A 22,843-nucleotide genomic window follows, 5' to 3' on the forward strand; every position below is an offset into this window, starting at 1 on the left:
AGGGCTGCTGGAGCCAACCATAGACTGTAAAAACAATGGACGGCTCCAGGTGTGACGTCACCCATAGAAAATGCCTTACCTCCGGCTCTCGCGAATTGAGGCCATATCCCTCACCATTGCTTCCTGATACGGGCGCCGCCATGTGGAAACCAGTCGACAGTGATTGGTCCGAGTAGCTCTGAGCTCACAACCTGTGGCCAACTGTATGTGGCCAAACTCTCATGAACCCAGACATGGACATGTGATTATTGATGCTTTTGTCGAACTTTTAAAAATAAATATAACCGATCTCTTAACCTCTTCTTCCATGCATTGTAATGATCTAAATACAGACCGAAATTTGAACTTATTAAAGTATTGTTCACATCTGTGTTTTTGAATGACTTGACTTTGAATGCAAACAGTCTGATTGCGTTTTTTCGACATTTCTAAAATTAAAATGAAAGTTTTGCACATTTGTGTAATGGAAACACCGACTTCAGGTTTCCCTTAATACAGTCAATAACGAAGGCTCGGGATAATTGTACAAGCCATTGAGAGAGAAGCGTTCGAACAGCAATTTCGCATTTGTTAACCTTTATTTCTTATTTCACTCCTTATTCATCCGTGTTGAGCCCAAGAAACATGAGAAAAATGTTTGTTGTTGATTTTTTTTCGCTTTCTAAAGAATTCCTTCACAGACGTCATGGATGAAGTCTGCTGCCATTGGCTACACAAAATCTGTCAAACGCCTCAGGCGTTGGACATGAGACTCACATACTTTTATTGAGGCATCTGATTGGTCAGTTAATAACTTGAACAACTTACGATAAAGTATATATATATATTAAAAAAAATTAAGATTAGAAAGATGATGTTAAGAAGAAAGTATGAAAGCAAGAATGGTCATTTGGTCAAATAAAATGACTGCGTATTAACTGTTGTTTATTTCTCTATAGAAGTCTATGGCATTTTGGCTTCTTGAAACCAGTTGGTACTTCCTATTTGGGAACACGAGAAGGAAGGGATTGGGCTGCCCATTGTTTTTTCAGTCTATGAAGCCAAAGCAGCAACTTCTTGGCCACACACTCACATGAACATCTAAGGCCAGTTTAGAGACACAAATCAACCTTTTTGGACAGTTGGAGGAAGCCAAAGAGAGCAAGCTCAGATTCAATCCAGGGAATTCTACTAGAGTGCTAACTGCTACACAACCGTACAGCTCTACACCCAACTATCTTTTGTATTTATTTTTTTACAATTAAAGTAAAAAAAATACTCAAGAGACATCAATTATTAATAAATATTTCAATTTTTTGGAGCATTGCAAAGCCATAAGTATTTTAATAAAAGTGTGATGATTTCAAAAAGCTACTTTTCTGGCAGAAATCTTAGTTATAACACACTGAGGGTACACGCTTTTTTGACTAAATGAACAAGTTCGCAAACTGTACAGATTTTAAAACGTTTTGTTTTAAATGTGTTTCTTAAGTTTCCAAATGTTAGTCTGCCAACATTTTGCTCTCTGACAGCTTACATGAGAAACATGGCTTTCTCTTCTTTGGATTCTTTTTTGTTTGGACAGAGAAACTACAAGGTAACAGGTGGTTTTTCTGCCGTCAACAGGAAACAGGAAAAATATCAGTATTTCTTTTTTTTGGGGGGGGGGGTTGTATGCTTCTTAAAACTCAGCCCGTGTTTTTTGAAATCATGGTCTGGCAAAGCCGATGCTCTTATCAGAACCAAACAGGTGTGGGATTGTTGGCTCTTCATAAACCAGAAGCTGCCATCAAAGCCACGAGTTTCTTGCTCTGTCTTTCACTTTAAAAACTGGGCTGTGCTGCTGCGTCTGCAGGGAGCAGATACTGGCCTCTGGATCCTTCACTTCTAAAGACAATGTGACCATTTGCACTGAGCAGAGGGCGCAGATGCCCCAATGAGTCAATCAGAGGTCAAACAATGAAAACCACAAACAAGTTTCTAAAAGCAACAACTCCCTTCTCCAACTTGATGACTAAAATAGAAGTCAGTTTAAGCCGATCTCAAGTGCTGCATGTACATAAACCAGCTGGTCGCTAACTAGAAAGTCTTTTAATGTCCCTATATGAGTGTTTACCCCATGATAAACCAGCTAATGCTCTATTAAGGTAACCGAATGAGGTGTGTCTTTTCCAAGAGAGGAGTCCAAAGGGGTTTCTAACAATCAGTGATTACACCAGTCAGAGTTATCTGGGGTGTGCTGCGGCATGTGTGGGAAAATGTGAATCTGTCTGTGGTCCATGCTTTTTAACCCGTCACGTGACACATTTACCCCAGATGTTTCCTCCACCCTGTGATGCCTTAAGCTGCCCAGCAGCTAATCTGTGGGCACACGTGCTCCATTTTCTCTATCACAGCTTAGTGGGGGGGAGTGGAGGGAGCACAAGACTGATTTAATAGGCTGTCTAAGCTCAATGACAGAGGAAAAATACAGTGGGGGTCAACTTGGACTTCAACATCCTCTCCAAGGACACATAAGGAAGGACAGCATTGAGGGTAAAAGAAGCAACATGCTGACAGACAGGCTGTCACTCCCCGCTATAGTTGCCATGGAGGAACCGAACAAGCTCAGGCCTCCTGACCAACAGAGCTGCGGGTTTATCTAAATATTGTGTAGGTAGGGACGCAATGAGTCACTTTGGTTCAATTTGGCTCAAACTTTGATCTGTGAGTCGTGGTTTTGTTAAGTTTTGATATATCATTTAAGTATTACAAAAGAAAAGCGAAAAACAAAGAATACAGAAAAATATTGTCTTTAATTTGCTGGTAAGCAAGTAATTATAAATAAAAACCTTTCAGTCAGCTTACTGTATACCAACCCTGGTGTGGTGTCCTAAAAAATGAATCCTCCTTAAATTTAGCACAAATGTTTGACACTTTTAATTTAAACATACTAATATGCAGTATAGGGATGCGATGATTCACTTTCCCTATGTTAAATGTTACTCACAACATCTAAGGATTAACAGGACTTTTTAATCAGCCATATACTGTTTAAATTCAGTTTCTGGATGGTAGTTAAAGTCCGGCTCTAATGAAAATTGTGTTTTTGGTGTTTTTAACATGTCCTTGTGGCATTTTTCTCACGATGGAGGACATAAATAAAAAAAAATAAAGATTAAAACTGTGTTTCTGTGTGTTTCTTCATTTAAATCGTTGTGAATCAAGAGCAGGTGCAAAAATGCTGTTGGAAAAAGCTAGTAGTTGTGATGCAGAATCTGCAAAGGTAAGCTTCAAGCTCCCTGCTCAGTTCCATTCTGATGCATCCACTTTCAGACAAGTAGATCCATATGCATCTACATTTTCCTCGTCTGATCTGGAATCTGGATCAAAACTGTACATCTGGATTGCTCCAATATTGCTCACCATTTTTGTTGTATTGTTAGGTTGGGATTGGTGGGGGCTGTAAGCTAGCGGGAGAATCTATAAACAGATGGATGATGGAAGTGAGGATGGGCTAACTCTGCACTAGTGGTCCCGCCCACAACTCAGAGGATAATTTCCAATTTAACTCCTACCGCTCTGCAGAAACTATGACTAAATTTAGGCTAATTAAAAGACCACTGGGAACATTTTAAAAATACATCAAAAGATGATCAAACTGATTTATTATAAATGGCAACCACTAATAAAACATAAGGCAAATATAACAACATTGGGGTTTATGAAAAAGAGTGCAATATTTTAATAAAAATAAAATTTGCAGGTTTGCAACACAGCAACTTGAGACAATGAAGATCCCAACTGCATATCTCAACAAATGTTTTTTTACGTTTACAGTTTAATTTGACTCCAAAATCACAGCAGACATTAGGCTGCAACGTCATTATCGGGATGATGTTCAGAGTGTGAGGGACACGAGAGGAAAAGGAGGATGAAAGGTGACAGATATGAAAAAATACCAGCTTCAAGCTGGGACCGACATAGAAAGGACAGCCCACCACGCACGAGCGCGCGCGCACTCTCGCGTGCGAGCGCGCACAAAGGGAAACTTCACTGCAACATCCTCAGCATGAATGAATCATCAGAAACACAGATATCTGTGAGAGTACAGATGAGGGATGCTGGTTTTGCAACACAAACGCATACCTGCCACCCACAGTAAAACCCACACACCGTCTCTACAGTTTTATCCCAAAAATATTTTTACGACAAACTGATAAATAAAAAGACGAGAGACAGATTTTATGATAACAGCAAAAAATAAATACTCTCAATAATATCACAACACAAAAACATGTCAACGTTGCAGTTATTTCCCTTCGCTGTGGTGAGGTCACTGAGTTCATCCGCATGAACAAATGAATTTTCATATCCAGAGCAGTTTATAGTGACTAAGAAGAAATCAGCTCAGTTTTCCAGAACAATCCCCCTTTAAAATTCTTCCATTTTGTGCACTTCTCGTGATAAAATACAACAAAAAAACAGTTTCTTTGTCTTTGATCCTCTCTCTCATGCAGACTCAGAGGAGGGAGAGCGGGGTTGCAGCCGCTGGTGTTTGTCACCTGTGCTAAGTGGATGAAGATGAGACTTGGCTAAATCCTGTGGCTGAACCTCGTACGCCTCTTCTTTTTTCAGAGCAAGTCTAAGCGGACTGATTGTTTAACGAGTTTGTGCTGTCTCATGTCCCACTTCCACGCAGACGACTCCTCCCCGGCTCCTCCACAAAACTGCGCATGGAACAACTACATCTTTCGGATCGCGGATGCTCGGTAATATTTATGCAACAAAAACAGACAATCACAAACAAACCCAATGGATACGCAGTGGCGCTACGTCACGTCTGTGCGAAGACGATGGAGTCAACACGAGACCCCCCCCCCACACACATACACACTAAAAAAGACACAAACATGATGCAGCATCACGCCAGGCGACTGGGATCATTCAGAAACTGTTTACATACCGTTTTGCGGGATTTCAGTAGTGAGGCGCGCGTCTACAATCAGGAGACGAGTGTGCGCGCGAGTCAGTGCGTCAGACTTCAGACAGCGGGACAGAGGAGGAGATTTGGCACATTTGGAGAAGAGCGCAGCGCCCAGGGATGCGGCAACATCCGACTGAAAACAGTGAAGAGCGCTCCAACCAGGGAGGGGCGCACCAGGCTCACACACTGCACCAGCAGTAACTCATTCGGTGCCAGGGCGCAGTGGGTGGGTGCACCACTTTAGTGCGCAGAGAGGGAGAGAAAGCAGTGGTGTGTTGTGTGAGTGCTGATTACTGCCGCGTGTCCTAAGTATTTTTTTTTTTTTCAAAAAAGCTTCCAGGAATTTGGGAGACTTTTGTTGGAGTGCACCCAATTTTTAAACTTCAATGAAACCCCGCACATGACAACAGATTATTCCGTCAAGTATAAGGAACAACTTCTGCATTTATTTTAGGGGTGTAACAGATCTATCGATGAATCGATGAATTATTCCCACGATCCAAACTAATCTGTCTGACGCAAGTTGTTAATGAAATCGACCTTCACCATTAACACATCATTTCAAAATGAAATCAATCCAGTCCAATGTGTGGAAACAACACGTTGAATGTAGCAGAGTCATGTGACCATACAGTGTGCTAGAAAGTTCTAAGAGTGTTCCGTTTGGATTCTTTGGACGTGGAAAAACAACAGTGGGCTGAACGGTATGAAACCAAAGTGTGAATGGATTTGCCATTAATTCTTGTTTACTTGTTTGTTTGTATACACTTATTTAATTTACACTTGATTATCTTGCAAGAAATACAAGGAATCTGGAAAACTTCTTCTCCACTGTTCAGTACCAGGTATTTATCTCTTACACTGGTTGAAGTTTTGGCTAAAGATGTTTTGGAGCGATTTTAGGTCAGTGAATCAGATGAAATCGGATAGCTTACAATGAACCAATATCGACAATGAATCGTATCGTCAACCAAAAATTATAATACAAATCGAATTATTGTTAAAAATAATCGTTAAACCCCAAATTTATTGTATTTGATAAAAGAGTTTTTTGTTTGCTTTTTTTCATGGGGAGTGGGCTTTAAAGTCATTTGACTAAACGAAATCCAGACTGTATCAGCAGCAAATAATCAAATACTGTTTTAATGTGGGGATTTCTTTCAGTAAATGTTATCTGTATTTTTTTCTGAAGCAACTCTTTCAAAATAAACTTTGAAAAGTATCCTACACTTAAAAGAATAGCCACCACCACGCAGACTACACAGAGAAAATGAATATTGCAAATTATACCTGCAAAACAGCTACTACCACTGCTGCTGCAGCAAGAAGCTGTGAGCTGCTCAAGCCTCAAACTGTGTCAGTGTGGCTGAAATGAATTCAGACAATTACTGGTTCAAAAGAAGGAATAAACAAAAATATAATGACTCAGCATGATAGATACTCAGACAACCAGAGGCAATGTGAAGATCACCACTAGAGACTATACAGAGCAAAAAACATCCAAGAAAGAGAAGTCATCTGAACTTCAACACGCAGTAACCTCTGGGGTCATTTATTCACACCAACCCCTCCACTTCCATTAGATGGCAATTCTGGGAGGGGCAGGATGGAGTAATGAAAAATCTGAACAGAGAGGACATGGAAATAGTGCAACAATCAAAGTTTATGAATGGCATCTTTGTTTTTGTTTCAATAAACTGTTAGGGTTCAAAAATCCTGCTTGCTTTTAAATGTCCAACTTTCAGAGTTTTGTGGACTTTTAAGTTTTCTATCATTTTACTCAAATGTCAAACATTCCCAACTTTCTTTCTCAAGTTTGGCAGATCTTTGAAGGTCTAGTCTCACCAGCCAAAGGCTGCTGTCTGTATTTTTACAATCCCACTTTCCCCTTGTGTGGATTCCAAAAAGTGACTGAAATGTGTTTTTTGGAGGAGCTGCCATAGGGGGTGCTTGGAGTTCATGCATAAAGAACAACTTAATCCTGGGGAGGTGTGAGTGTATACGTTTTGTAGATATCTGTGATGTCAGAGATGTAGACCATTTAAAACCTTTACAGGGTTTTATTTTGCAACAAACTTGTCCTGAGAATGAGACCCACCCAGATAAAAATGATGTTTTAGATGTTTTTAACATTGTTATTGCAGCATTTTTCTGATAACAGAAGACATCCTGTAAATATATTAAAGGGCCTATCTCATGCTTTTCTTAAGCCTTTCAGAGTAAACTATACCCATATAGGAGGGGCTGGTGCTCAGAGCACAGGCTTTTAGAGGAATACTCAGAAATGAGTGAATGAATCAAAAGACCACTTTGGGGTTTCTCTTTATGAGTAATAAACATCATAATACACTTATTAGCTCAGAAAATGGACCTATAAGGGACTATATCATCAGCACCAGCTCCTCCCAATCAACGAAACGAGTGGGTCCTCACATTGTAACGTATGAATATGAGGAACAGCCCCTTCCAGTAGGGGTCTGCCAGCACCCCCCTTAGGCCAACACACACCCACTTTCTCCATAGAGCTAGCGGTGACCAGCAAAACACTTTCCTTTTATATGCACAATATTCCCATGAATCTTTGCTCCGTTGGGGTTGTGAGGGGCTGTAGGCTAGAGGGAGGGAGTGTTAACAGATGGGTGATGGGAAATGGCGGCAAGCTTCCTCCACGCCTACAGCCCAAAACCCATTGGCATATTTCTAACAAACTACTGCTGCTCTGCAGAAACAATGTTTTAAAAAAAAACGTTTTAATTTTTTTATTTTGGCTAAAAATAGCATAATAATAATTAAAAGACCACTGGGAACTTTTTTACAATAGATCAAAGATAATTGAAGTTGGACTTTAAGGGAAAACCTTTTACACAAGTTTCCTCACATTTAGTCCTTTCAGAATCTAACATATAAACAATAAAGCCTTGAAACACATTTACCCGTTAGAGTAGTGAGTGAATACTAGAGTCATAACCACGACACACAGTCCATTGTGATGAATCATTTTGTTCCTCATTAAGGAGGAAGAACCTCAGGGACAGCAAAGCTGCAAATAGATGTGTAATAAATGACACTCCAGTTGGATTAAAAGTAATTTACTCAACAACAACGTGAACACCAGTTAGCAACAAGCTGTCACTGCAGGAACAGATAAATAAAGGACTGAAAGCTGTCTCTGAGGAAAAGCAGGAAGGTTTTCGACACAAGAAGAATACTTGTGATCAAGAAAATTTAAGGCAGACATCCTATTTTTAAACTCCTGGATTAAGGTAATTTAATAATAATAATAATGATGATAATGGATTTGATTTATCTGCGCATGTTCTTGGTGCTTAAAGCGCTTACAATGTGTCCATTATTTATTCACTCCTCATTTATACTTGGTGATGGTACTTACTAATGTAGCCTCAGCTGCCCTGGGGCAGACTGACAGAGGCGTGCCTGTTAGTTTGCACCTAATTCACACAATTATTGTCATTTCAGTCAAATATCTGAACTCCAACTACAGTTAATGGTAGGGGGAATTATCAAGTTGACTATTTTTTCCTCAAAAATCAAAACAAAATAATGATAGAATAAATTGATTGATTATCTGATAATTACCCATTGTGTTCCAAACTTCACCAAACTTCCACATCAAAATTGTATGAAAATATTTGTTGAGGTTTTTATACAAACAAAAACAAGTTTCCTTATGATCTAGCAATAAAAACATTTTATTGGTACAGTTCTCTGTTTTTATTTAAAAACAATTAACTATCAAACTTAAAGAGAAACTTTTCTCAAAATATAAGATGGATGGACAAAAATCATGAAACATCCAATTGTCAATAGTAAAATGTTGATTGTGGAAAACAATAACATATATTTATAAATAATGGATTAATAAGTGAAACACTTTTTCTTGTTCTACATATGTTCTACATAAGATTTTAAATCTTGAACTTGAAAAAGTAGAAAAAGGCTAAAATAAGCGTTGGCTTCTGCCTATGTCTCAAAACAGGCAGACGGCTGGATCAAAATGCAGCAGGTTTATTAGCTCAGCTAAAAGTCCACAAAGCTAAATCAGGGTCAAGCAGGCAGGGGTCAGTAACAGGTGTCAGGATCCAGGGGAGATTCAGGGCAGGCGGCAGGCAAACGGAATCAGAAACAGGGTCTGGAGATAGAAGATCAGATCCAGATATAACGCTCAGAAAAGAAGGCAGAGTGGCTCAAACAATAGTTCTCATTTATTGAGACTCAGTGCAGAGCTATTTTATAATTGTGTGTGTGTGTGTGTGTGCAGAGCTCAAGAATGCTGTGATTGATTTGGTGAACGACAGTCAGCTGGGGTTGCTGGGAGATGTATTGCGTCTACACCTGCTGGTGACCAGAGGGGGAGACAGAGCTCTGAATTCTGACAGCCTATCCTCTTCAAGCAATTTTTTTAGCTCAGTCTAAATGATACTTGTTTATTTCTTAAGCATTAAAGATGGGGATTTTATTAATGATTTTTTATTGTTTTACATGTTTTGTTGCGCATGTTTGAATCAAATCTGTTTAAAAGCACTGATGCTAAACCTTTCCTGCTCAGCATCCTCACCCAAAGGTGTCCATTTGACAAGTCTGTGTGAAGGTGAAATATTTTTCAACAGATGGATTAAAGCTACAAAAATATGTTAAATCACATGTGGATAATTAAGAGGGAAAAAAATGTGAGCAGTATCACTGGGATCGTGAACAGTGGCAGATGTTGGTGTCAAATCAAAGGAGTCCATGTTTACATCAGATCATGGAGGATCTGTGTTGTCGAGTGTCTTTCCGGAGCTCACAGCAGTGCTGATCCCTGGAGAACGATTCATTTCTTAAGATTTCACTCTCTGCTTCCCCCCACTGGAGCAACTTCTAAATCGGGCTATTTTTATCAGTGAAACGGCAAATTAACTGTGTGAATCCACAGCTGCTGTCGTGCATCATATGGGAGGCTGAAAACAACTTCATTGCTTTCTTACTTTCACTGTTAATGGGCTGTCTGCACAGCCTCAGCAGTCTCATCTCCCAAGTCGCCTGATCTGTCCACATCAGATCTTTCTTCTGCTGCGTTCTTCCGTCTCCCCCTCACTTTTCTCTCATCCCTCAGACCACAGTAATGCCAAACTCTGAGATCAATATCACAGCTTTGCATAATTCAGCTGCTGCCTCAATTAAGACTTATAAAAGATGCCTCTCTCATTGCCCTTTTCTTGTCGCATTATCACCTGTTACATGTGACTTTCAAGCCTTCATTCCTTCCTTTTCTCCTTTATCTCTATCCAGCTGTGCGTAAATGAGGAGAGGAAGGACATTCATGAAAGGCCAGTCATCTGAAAGTGTGTAGGTTTTTAGACAGAACCAATAAGCCCAGACACAAACCCATACATTTCTCAAATGACCACGGCTCGTTTCAAAAGTGAACAATTTTCCATTGACTCACATGTCAAAGATTTGAGGCACAAAAAACATTTTAACATTAATTTCTTTACTTTCTACTGATCTTATCTGTATGCATGAGGACGGGGAATGCATATTTAACCTGTTTTGGGGGTTTTTAGAGCTCAAATTTCTGAATCATTAGAGTTTTTTTCTTTTTTTTGGATTGACAGGTGGGTGAAGCTGGAGTTCATAAATGTCTATGAAGAGCAAAAACAAACTTCGGATCTGATCCAGGATATTCCTGCTCAGTTACAAATATGAACAGTTTGCACGTTTTAAAAAACAAGTTTTTATTTTGCAGCAGCAAAACTGTAAAGATGTAAAGTAGAACAGTTTTTACGGCACAAGGTTCCGTTAAATGAACTGAAACCATCTTACTTTTTAGGGATGGCTGATAAAAGAAATCAAACAACACAAAGTCATGGAAATAAATATTAAATAAATATTGTTCCAAAAAATATATACGTTTATGAGAGGAAACACTAGGATTTTGATTCATCAAACTGTCAGCATGTTTGGTAAAGTCTCACCACGTCCAGTCATTTATCCCTCCACCTTTTGAAACCCACAGAGCTGCTGGAGCAACTGTTAGGGGAAGGTGACTACATCCTGGACAAGCTGCCAGTCTGTCACAGGGCCACTCACATTCCCACCTACTGGTCAATTTAGAGTCATCAATTAACCTATGAAGCAGGTTTTTGGACTGTCAGAGGAAACCAGAGTAGACAGAGAAGACCCAAACATGGGGAGAACATGCAAACTCCACACAGATCATGTTTAGCACCTTCTCACTGAGATGAGAGTGCTAACCCCCACACCACCATGTAGCCTGTAACATCACGTATCAAGCTAAATTTAATTAACATCACTCAGAATGTATCTCAGACTCAGGTCTGATACACACTGCATTTTAAAGCTGAAAATAAATCTGTGTCAACAAACACAGTTTTAAACAAATTTCAGAGAATATGAAGTCGATACCTGAAATGTTCCTTCAAATCTTGGCTCAGATGCTTCAGAAAGGCTTCTTCTGCTGTTCTAAAAGAGCAGGAATCTGGTTAAATGCATGCATCTTTGAATTCAGTCGCATTCGATCCAACATTGCTCTGAAACAAATGCACGTGCTGCTCTCACCCACATGTGACGGGCTGCACAATCTCAAAGAGATTACAGGGCTGTCTGTGATGACGCTGCACTTTAAGCACGTTTGGATTAGCATTAGTAAACACACACTATTGTGGATTCAATCACATCCATTCAGCTTCATGTGGAATGGTTGAAAATCTTCACAAATAAAGCCTCAAAAGCTAAAAACAAGAAAGCAGGATGTAAATGTTTGCATGACTGGAACCTACCAAAGGAAAACACAGTCAATCAAAAGGACATGCATGTATTTGACTTTACTTCAACGACTTTACATTTTTATGTTCTGCCAGATTTCAATCTACACTCATTAAGATTCACATTTCCACAAATGCCAAAAACTAATCAACTTTGAGAAAAAAAAGTTTGACATAAAATACCAAACAGATGTTTTTTTCTTCCATTTTCTTCCAGATTAAAATTTTTACATTTACAAAACAATCTTTATAAAATAAATACAAAATTGAAATAATAATTTTGAATCACAAAATTGTTAAAAACAAAAATTTGAATGAAATTATAAATTCCAAGAATAAAGTTTTTTAGATAAATTTGGAATCACAAATCATATTGAATTACAAACTACAAAAAACTATGATTTTAAGCAAAGTTCTTTAATTCAATTCAGCATTATGAATATAAAATCATGGTTCTGACAAAATGATGAATATTTCTGTATATTGAAGGATACTCGTGTCATTATGCCATGATTTTTCCGGAATTAAACCAAGTTGCATTTCTGATCTCCCATCTGGACTTGGAGCTCAAAAGTTCTGCTCTTTTCCCCTGATATCTTTTAGTTCAACACAACATTATGCTTTTTATCACAGCACCCATCTTGGTGATTTGATGTGTTGAAACATCTTTCAGCTGAAAGTTAGTTTGACCTTGAACACTTGTTGGGATTTTTTAGACTATGCTCTTAAAACCTCAGACTTTATCATTTTCTTTTACAAAAAAATTACATATTTTGTTGCTCTACCTCTGCTGCATTTCACCATTTTTTCTTTCTTTGTTCCCATTGCCAAATATCTTCTCTAAGAGTTTTATTGAACTTTAATCCCTCTGTTTTCTCCATTGGGGGCTCCATTTGGACCAATTCTGCAATCCACCAGCTTCATGTCCCCTCTGTCCCTGAAGGACCTTAACTTCCTTCACCTGCAGTCTGTGTTGAAAATCATTTTATCTCCATCTTCACAACTTCACAAGGAGCTGACGGGAATGCAGATGTGCCCCAGCTGCAAAAAACCCAAGGCAGCTGCGTTCAGCTTCAGTGTTGGCGCGCCTGTGGCTATGATGTGAAGGGACAAGGCAGTTCTAATTGCTAACAACATTCATGCAGAAACAAATATCAAATTTTCATAAACTGCTAACCGGCTGAAGCCTGTCAAGCTCCAGCCTACTCGCTGCCCTCAGGCGCCAGGGGAGCGTTTTACTAGAAAGCATAAGACAAGACGATGTGCAGGGAGGGAGAAAGAACAGACGACTAAGTGCAAACTGCCTTTTTTTTCTGGTTTAACTCTGATCCGGAGAAAAAAAACCGACAGGCCCTCAGACGCTGTTATAATAGCTGCTGCAGTGCAGACTGTGAAACTACTGTGTGAGCACAAAGGAAGGGTTCTCTTATAAGTCTTGGTCAGAGGTAGAAGGTAGAGAAGTGGGGATTTATGCAGGTTTTCAGGATGGCTGTTTTGCAAAAAGAGGCGTACAGACAGACATTTTATTCCAAAAAGTTGTTGTGATGAAAAAGAAACTTACAAGTCAGTCAAATAAAACAAAAACAAAACATATAATGACTAGAGGAAGAAGGAGTTCTTCAAAGTGTGCTTGTTTTATAAGGGCTTAATCACGGAAAGACGTTCCTACTTTTTAACTCCTCCTCGTATTCTTTTGTACATTTTTTAACACATAAAATTTAATTTCAACCATTGTGCAATTAAATCTTTCAGGAGATTCACAATGGTGCTTTTGCTCACTTTTATGGTTGTTGAAATATTAAACTGTGTTATGCTTAATAAAACTACATGAGAGTCAAAAACTTCAGCAAATGTGCAGCTAAAAATATGACGCAAAACGTTTTACAAGTTATGTCAGCGGACGAATCACTTTGGACTTTATTTAAATTGTTGTTTTGTTTTCTTTAAAAAGGTTTTCCTTTTTTTCAGTCAGATATATTTAATTTTTAAAGTCCAAAATCCTATTGAGATGGGAAAAAACTATATTTAGAGTAATTCCAAGGGCTAAACAACATTTACAACACAACTTTGTCCTCTGAATATTTATCTTTTTTTTTAATCTTTAGTTTCTCTAATCAGTTAACTTTAGGGAAATTATTCTGAAAGTACTTATAATTACAACATTATTCTTTATGACCTTTTTTAAAGGCCCTATACCATGCTTTTCTAAAGCCTTTTATAGTAAACAATATCCATGTATATCATAATATATTACCATAATATATTAGAAAAATGATTAAAAAAAATATATTAGTTCTTTTCCTGAGTTCATTTATACCCAAAAGAAAGACGACTCGATCTCTGAGGCACCGCCTGTCGCTCCTTGTGGGTGCCGCCCATTTCATTACATCGACCTAGAGTCGGCAGCGTGTCTGTGTTTCTCACAAGAAATTTTTGAAAACATCAGAACTTTTGCAAAGAAGGATGAGCATATTGTGCATATAAAAGGAAAGAGTTTTTCCCGAGACAAAAAGCTCCGTGGAAAAAGTGGGTGTGCCTGTTAGCCTGGAGGCGGTGCTGGCAGCAGACTCTTCCTAGCCCTTGTGCTATCCTAGGTACTTTACCATTGGGAGTTGGGTCATCTAGACCAGTGTTTTTCAACCTTTTCTGAGCCACGGCACACTTTAACCTTAAACAAAAATCCCGCGGCACACCAGCATCCAAAAATTAAAAAAAAACAAGGAGAAACTCATAGTCTGTATTGATCTACAGCCCCTCCACAATCTCACATGCATTTTTGTGATAATTGTTGCAGAAAAAGCTGGAAGCTGCAGCTGTTTTTTCTAAAACATGTAATAAAAGTTAAGTTAGAAGATTTAAAAACAGTTTGATGTGTGTTCGTTGGTTTCAAGACGTTTAACAACAGATCTCCTTGTGCCCTGTCACTCTCACAACCCAATGCATCATGGGAGATGTAGTGCATAAAACGGCCGGAGATCGCTTTTCGGAGCCTCATTGTTTTGTTCACTTGTTCCACGCTCTGATACCGGATTCTGTGGAAAGCTACACCGTTAAAGACGAGCTTTAGCTGGTATTTTTGTTGGAACTGAGAGACTTTATGAGAAAAATCGGAACAAGGAAGTGAAGACTTTAATCACTTCTGATTGGTCAGACTGATGACATGTGATTAAGCCCCCCAACAATGATTGGTGGAGACGGTTGAAGGGACGGGACTTTTCCAAAATACAGCCGAAGGTGCAGCTGAATGGCGGTACCGTCATTCTTATCAAAATGTCTTTAATAAAATAAAATAAACGCAAAGAAAAGGTATTTTACGATCTTTTATATTCCTAACTACTCAGTGTTTTGTCAGGGCCTGTTTGGATGAACAGAGAGCTGATATCCTGGGGATGGGAAATGTTTTCAGATCAGTAAATGAGGGCAATTTCCCACTGCACACTTGACCATCTGGTAGAAAAACACTGATCTAGACCAACTAGACAGTGCTCTGAACCTTTTTTCTTCAATGATTTGTGATCTTCACTGGTGTCCACGGATTACATGAAATCTTTCCACCTTTGTCATGGTAGGGAGAACACGTCAATGTAAGGGTGGGGTCATCTAAGATAGCACAAGGGTTAAAGGAATACTCAGAAATGTGTGAACGCATCAAAATACCACTGTGGGGGTCTTTATAGTGATGGATGAACTTCAAAATACACTTAGAAGCTAAAAATAATAGTTGAATTTGCATTATATAGGCCCTTTAAGTTCTTTAAAAAATCTTTATGCTTTTCACTGTAAGGTTTTTTAATTTTTTGGGTTTTTTTTGTCATAATGAATTGATTCAAAACTTTTGAAGTGTAAAAAACATTTAAATTTGCTTATTTACCATTGCTATATGCAGTTTTATCTATTGTTTAGCTTTTTGGACTCTTTATAGCCTCTACAATTTCACTGAACTTTATTATATTAAATGTTTCCATTAATTGGATTTATTTAGCTCTACTGGTTGAGTTAAACACCATCGGGTAACCCTTGTGCTATCCTAGGCACTTTAACATTGGGAGTTGGGTCATCTAGACCCACTAGACAGTGCTCTGAACTTTTTTTCTTTAATGATTTGTGATCTTCACTGGTGTCCATGGATTACATGAAATCTTTCCACCTTTGTCATGGTAGGGAGAACACGTCAATGTAAGGGTGGGGTCATCTAAGATAGCACAAGGATTAATTTAGCAGTTATCTGGAGGTTTTAGAAATCTCAACCATATTTTAGCGTCTTCAGGGACCAGCTTCAGCCGTCAGTATTTTTCGCAGGACATGTAACTTTAAAATACCCTTTATATTCCATTTCCATGCAAAGCGGACTGAGATATAGCCATTATAGGTATTTATTATCCCACTGCAAAATTGTTTTACTGATAGCTTACACAGGCAGCAGCACCAGCAGAAAAGTCAGTAGATGAAAAATGAACTGTGTGGGAGCTGACGGTGGGACAAACTACACTAAATCTTTTTATATCAATGGTTTTTTTTTTTCCGATTTGGGTCATTTCTTTGAGGATTCTGTGTTAAAGGCAGGATTCAACTGTACTTAAACTGCAAAAACAAAAAACCTCACAAAAAACACAGACAGCATGTTTGTCAAGTTTCCATTTTAAGTATCTTATCACTTGGTATAAGACAAAACTAGTAACTTCTCAGTGATATATAATAACCTGCTTTAAGATGATTAACACCTTGTTCAGTCATTCAATCTTGAAAACATCTTATTTTAATTAAAATTTTAATATTATTATAATATATTTTAATATTTTGAAGCGGAGGAAGACTTGCTTGAAATAAACTGAAAAGTTTTATTTTGTCTCACAATTTAAATATAAATTATAAGGCAAATTTGTTTTTAATTATGTGAAGTTAGTTTCATTAATTGGATATTTTTTGGGGAGGGGGGGGGGTATAAGCTAATATACAGACTTTTAAGACATAGCACTTTTTAGAGTTATACATGCCAATTATAGCACATAACATTTCCAATTACCAGAAGAAAATACCTAAATATATGTCGTCATTGCCAATTTATAGATTGTATTTTTGTTTTAAAAGGGCAGGACATCAGAACTTCCTTTAGGAAATCTTTCCAAGACAGATTCTATTCGTTCCATTGGCAGATTACAAGGTGAAGCAGCTTGTATTCTAAATTTTTGTTTCAAGTTACTGAAGGGAAAAGCATGACTGAGATGTTCAGTACAAATCTTTTGTTTTCTATTCTGTTAAAGTCAAATGCTTTTGTTGGAATGGATAAAAGATAGAAGAAATGTAATTTTCCAACATACATTAATTTCATGGAAAACAAAGTAATTGAGACAGAAAACACAATATTTTTGATTATGTGTTTGAAGTTGGAGGCGAGGCTAAACAGCAAAACAATAAAAAAACAAAAAAACAATTACGGGGATTTAATCGGGAAGCAAAATCCTATAGCACTTATCACTGTTCCAGGCAGTTCTAAAGCAAAACCCAGAAAGTAAGAGAACAAATGTGAGGACAGTCAGTCTGACCTTCACTGCTCTACAGAGCACAGCACTGAAGTAAGAATGAATTTGATCACGAGTTAATTCTTTGAGCCAGTACATAAATCAGATCAATGGCAGCATCAGACAATAGAAATACCTCAACATTTAAAACTCTATCGCAATCCTTTATTTACTTAACCCTTGTGCTATCTGAGATGACCCCACCCTTACATTGACGTGTTCTCCCTACTATGACAAAGGTGGATAAAGGTGGAAAGATTTCATGTAATCCATGGACACCAGTGAAGATCACAAATCATTGAAGAAAAAAGGTTCAGCGCACTGTCTAGTGGGTCTAGATGACCCAACTCCTAACGTTAAAGTGCCTAGGATAGCACAAGGGTTACAGGAAGAAAGTGTAAAATAGTTCTGACATTTAACTTTCAAACTTGTGTTGTTCTGTTAATCAGCATTACTCATCACATCCATTCATCTATTGTCTAATCCAGCTGAATCCATTTTGGGGTCACAGGGCTGCTGGAGATGACCCAGCTTCTGTTGCACAAAGGCATACCCTGGACAAGGCGCCAGTCTATTGCAGAGCCACACAAGCACACACACACTCACATCTAAAAATGTTCAATTAACCTACAAAGTATGTTTTGATCTGTGGAAGGAAGCTGGAGAGTCCAGAGAAAACCAACAAATGCAGAGTCATTCGTTACTGAACCATTTACTGCAGTATTGGATAAAATTAACAAATTAGTTAACTTAAATTAACTTAAGTTAACTAATTAACTTACTAATTAACTTCTAAACTAACTTAAACAGTTAGTTTAGATTTGGTTTGAAAGAAGAAAAAAAAAAACCAATAGTTTAAAACCAAGCTTCAATCTAGCAAGAGTCTGTTTACATTTTTACTAGAATAATGGAGCTGTACATTTGCACTACTATTGTTAGAGCTGTTGTCTTAAAGTTGAGCTTTTGCAGGAATTTAGTTTCCAAAACTTTGTTTTTAAAGTTAAAAAAAAACAAAACCACAACCTCATGTAAACTTTTATTTACTTTTATTATTATTACATTTATTTTTATAATCTTTTAATTTTTAAGCTCATTATTATAATTGCTTGAATGTGTCAAGCATTAGATGTGTTTCTTGCATATGTTCTATTCCCAGTACTGACCTTCCATCTATGACCCGTGGGTAACTTTACTATCTGGTTTGTACAATGCAGCTTGAAAAAATAGAAAATACTCTGTCATTTTCATGTGCAGAATAGTATGTAGCAGTCTCTGGGGCTTCTGGCTATAAATATAAAGAAATAAAATGAAGCCAGTAATGTACCTCTGCACTAAAGGAAAGAGCTGTGAGCTTCTAAACCGTTACATCTGCTGAGGCGGCACAGAAACGATTCCCACAAGGCCACGCAGCAGAGCTCAGTGCTGATAAAATCCTCTCCCACCACTAGCGTGTAATATAGAACATGGACCTATAGTTTGAGGAAGTATTTTATAGCCAGGAATGATTAGCAGTGAGAAAAGGAAGGAACCACCCTGTCATAAAAGCAAAGAGCTACACCATTGGATGACCGCTTCTGTAGTCACAGAGTAAAAGCGCCAACCTGAGTCCAATTTAAATAAATTCAAAAACTTCACTTATCAATTTTTATCATAAACTGAACCAGATTAGAAACTGCTTTGGTCCTCTTAGATCCTGAATGTCATTAGAAGACCCAATTTTTTTCTTCTACACTACAACAAACAAAAAAAGAAGCTTGCTTTCCTGATCAATGATTCATTCAGTTTGGTTTTAGAATAATCCACGAGTCATGATTGTTTTCTCAGCAATTGTCTTTCTGTAGTTTTTCTGTTTGTTATCTACAGCATTAATGTCATGGCTGCAGTAAAACTTTCTAAACAAACATGGGCCTAAAGTTTATATTTCATTGACTTCATTTTGTTTTTGAGTCAGTGGATGTTTTCACACTTGTTTGTTTTTGGTCAACTGCACCCTTTATTAAACTCTCAGAGGATTGGAAATGTTTTGTTTTGTTGCAGTTTTATACAATTGTAATTTTGACAGTTTTCCAGCTCCATGTCAAATCATTTTGACATATTTACGCAAAGAGCGTCCCCCCACCCCAGTTCCTTACTCTTAGCAAATGTTAAGTTTCACATCATTCAGTTGATGTTGGATTGGTCTCTACGGCAACAACCATAAATGGCATGTTCCCCAGGTGCCAGGGCAAATTGGCTCCACCGATGAATGTGGATCATTAATCACTCTGTCCTGCCTCCAGGGCAACTGTCACCCCTGCTACATCCACAGGAGACGACACAGCAGGATCAGATTTCTCTCATGTCTGTGTCGCTAAACATTGATTATACACAAGTACACACGGCTAAGGTAAGATACATTTTGAAGTGTTTGTTTATGTAAACCAGAACATTTGCAAGGACATGGCAGCCTGCATGAATGAGCAGCAGCATCTCTGCTGCACATCATCTTTGAAGTTTCTTAAGAGGGATTTTGATCATGACTACAGTCGTTCTTGAGCTCCCCGTCTGAGTAAGCCATCTTGCCCAGTGTGTGTGCACGTTCACGGTATGTGTGCATCCAGGATCCACATGCTTACATCAAATGTATTCTCACACTTCTTTTTCTGTCTTTCCTCTCACATCTCCCTCAACGAGATTTAGAGAGGGAGAGAGATGGAGAGAGCATCAGAAAGAAGAAAGGATGTGGTGTTATTTCACTTCAAAGGATCTCTGAGCCTTTGGGAGATGGAGGTCTTTTTTGTCATAAGCCAATAGGAATTTGTTGCAGATTCAGAAACATTTCAGAGAACCTCCTGTTCCAACTGACTAAAGCAGCATGCACAATTTATTACCTACACTAGTTTAAGCTGACAGATCTGATTTTTTTTTTAGAACTTCTTTTCCAAACGCTTTATCTTTGCATAGTTGCAGGACAAATAATGTGAATCAACTGAGGTTAGGTTTCTTAGTGAACCAAAGTTTCACTTTGAACACATAATCTGTGTAAATGACACACCACTGTGTTTTCCGTACTTTAAGGTACACCTAACAGCCTAATTATTTTCTCCAAAATCAACAGTGCATCTTATGATATTGATTATAATGGATACATTCTGGTTGTGCTTATTGATGTCAATGTCTTTTTGAGAGCTGCACAGCGCTCTGTTATAATGTTAAGTTGGGCGTTATGGTGAATTCACTAACACGGCTAATGTGTTGTGGTACTGGACTGTTTTTTTTGCATTTGTTTTTAGACGTTTGTGTTCAACTAGGGGTGTAACAATTTGATTCATATCATAATTTGTGGTTTCTGATCCAATTCATAGTTGATTTTGGTTCATTTTGAACGATCCGGCTTACTGCCTAAAATCAATCCAGAAAATCTTTAGCCGAAAATTCAACCAGAGTGATTCAGATATTAATACCTGGATACTGAACAGAGCAGTTGAAGTTTGCCACATTCCTTGTATTCCTTGTATTTCTTGGAAGATAATCAAGTGTAAATTAAATTGTTTTGCTTTTTAAATTGTAGTTGGGATCTTTAATATGCACTTCAAAACCACTTTCGTTCCGCCACTTGTTACTGTCTCGTAACAGTACTGCAGTTGTGTAACAAACCGTCCAGTGGGGTATATGGCGAACTGACCTGGCTGAAGCTTCAAACAGGAAGTGGTGTTGCCCCTTAAGAAAAATGAGACCATTTTTATCTTTGAAAAACAGCTGCTTGGTGCCTGTATTGGAACATGTCACCTGAAAGAATCCAAACTGGCAAGAGTCCTGGATAATCAATAGACCCCCGACCACCTGGTTTGACGAGTGAACAGTTTGGGTTTCTCCTTTTCACCTCGTCTCCAGACTTATCAGATCAGACTGCAGGAAGCTCCGCTGCTGCTTTCTTGCTTCAGAAATCTTGCTGTCATCCCAAAGCAATGTGATCCCCATATCTATTTCTGCACTGCAGCAATTGGATTAGCCTCCATTGAAGTGTTATTGATTTGTCTTGTGTGCTAAGAAGAGGGTGGGGTGATCAAAGGTAATCTATACTGTCTGTTCCCTTCTTTGTCCTTCAGCCTCAGCTGCCTCAGTGATCAGGTGGGGAAATCAAGTCTGTCACTTATGTAAATGAAAGCACAGGTTTGAATCTACCTGAAGGACTGTTTGTAAGTTTCATGTTGGAATACAAACAGTCTGTTGTGTGGCTGTGTGCCTCACATCTCCTTGGTTTCATCTGCTAGGAGTCTGAGGAAGAGGCGGTCTGCAGTCACTGAGTTTACATTCTTTGATGTCCTGTACTGGGAAGCCTCTCTCAGAATGAACAAACAGTTTACCCTGAAAAAGGAGATGTTGGGGGTGTGATCAGCAAAAAAAAGAAAGAAAAAAAAGTCTCCCCTCTATTCCCAAAGCTAATTCTTTCCTAAGAAGAAGCTGAAGATGAGGCAGAGAAGGTGATGTAAATGTTGGGCATAATTTCACAAACCTTTTGTGCATCAGATTTTATAAAATTGCCAGAGCATGAGTATGAGGTCCCACTGTGGTTGAAATCTTGTAAAGTCACAAGATCCAAACTCAGCTGTTCCTGCACAACGTTTTTAGAAGAAACATCTGGAGCCAGGAATCCTGGAGCCAGTCACTCTGTGCCGTATCTCATTTCATTGCCTTTAAAATCAATAAAGCTCCACCTCAAGCCCTATGATTAAAATCAAGAGCCATAAAAGGGAAGAATAATTGTTGCTTGAACAGAGAAAACAAATAAGAACAACAACAAAAAAAGATTTGTGCATCATCACAATCTGCAATAGTGGCTCTGGTGTTAATGTTCTTGTGTGCTGCAGATAGAGCAGATCTGGAGGAAGGTCATGAATCATCAGTTCAGGCACAGCGGTCGTAAGCCCGAGAAAAAACTGTTTGAGTGTGGAGGAGTCTTTCTTCGTAAAAGTAGCCCGTGTGAACAGACGGGATAACAGATGGGACAAAGGATACGCATAATTATCTGTAGTCCTTCAAAGGGATTCCTCAGTTCCTTTGACAATGTTTGTGCTGTTTAACAAATGTGGAGAAATGCTGTGTCATTTCCTGGTGACTGCATGGCACCCGTCTCTAACAGTCTCTTTTGTTCTGACGTGTATGTGTGTGACTTCAGCCAGCTCTCACCTGGAAGGTATTTGAACATCTCATGCAGTTTTTAATGGGAACAACTGCAACACAAAGGAACAAACCAGCCTGTAAATGCAGTCAAGTCAGCCTCACACTGCAAGGGCCAGGTCTCCATTTTCAGTTACCATAGCGATAACACTTGCATTAAAACTAAATCCCTTTACCTATGCTATGTAAATGTATCAAAGATTTGAGCTTTTATATTTCTATAGTTTTAATGTTCTTGATAGGAGCCTCATCTTAAGATGGGAGAATAATGTCTGAGTCACATGCACCAGAACGGGGGGTTGGTCCGTATGGGTGCTGCAGGTTTTTAGGTTATCCGGGGCCTCTGGAAGGTCGTAGACAGGAGGGGCTGCATCTTAAGAGGAGCTCAGGTGTGTTTTGTAGTTTCCTGAAGGCTAATACTATCACCTTAAGGA

The 22,843-nt window shown here is 38.5% G+C and overlaps 1 protein-coding gene across 5 annotated transcripts in view; it reads right to left on the reverse strand.

Annotated features, from left to right (window-relative positions):
- map1ab (microtubule-associated protein 1Ab) overlaps positions 1-22,843 on the reverse strand; it is a 64,983-nt gene that overhangs the window by 34,997 nt on the left and 7,143 nt on the right. The window contains exon 1 of one of the 5 annotated variants that reach the window (XM_078948421.1): positions 11,372-11,429. The exons of 3 other annotated variants lie outside the window; for them this stretch is intronic. The gene's annotated coding sequence lies outside the window, so the exon portion shown is untranslated. Of the gene's footprint in view, positions 1-4,924; positions 5,140-11,371; positions 11,430-22,843 lie in introns of those variants that run through there. One more of the 5 variants, XM_020703814.2, reaches the window with a different exon arrangement.

The sequence above is a fragment of the Oryzias latipes genome, chromosome 6 (genome assembly GCF_053564925.1).
Source record: "Oryzias latipes strain Hd-rR chromosome 6, Olatipes_Hd-rR_3.1".
Classification (NCBI taxonomy): Eukaryota; Metazoa; Chordata; class Actinopteri; order Beloniformes; family Adrianichthyidae; genus Oryzias; species Oryzias latipes.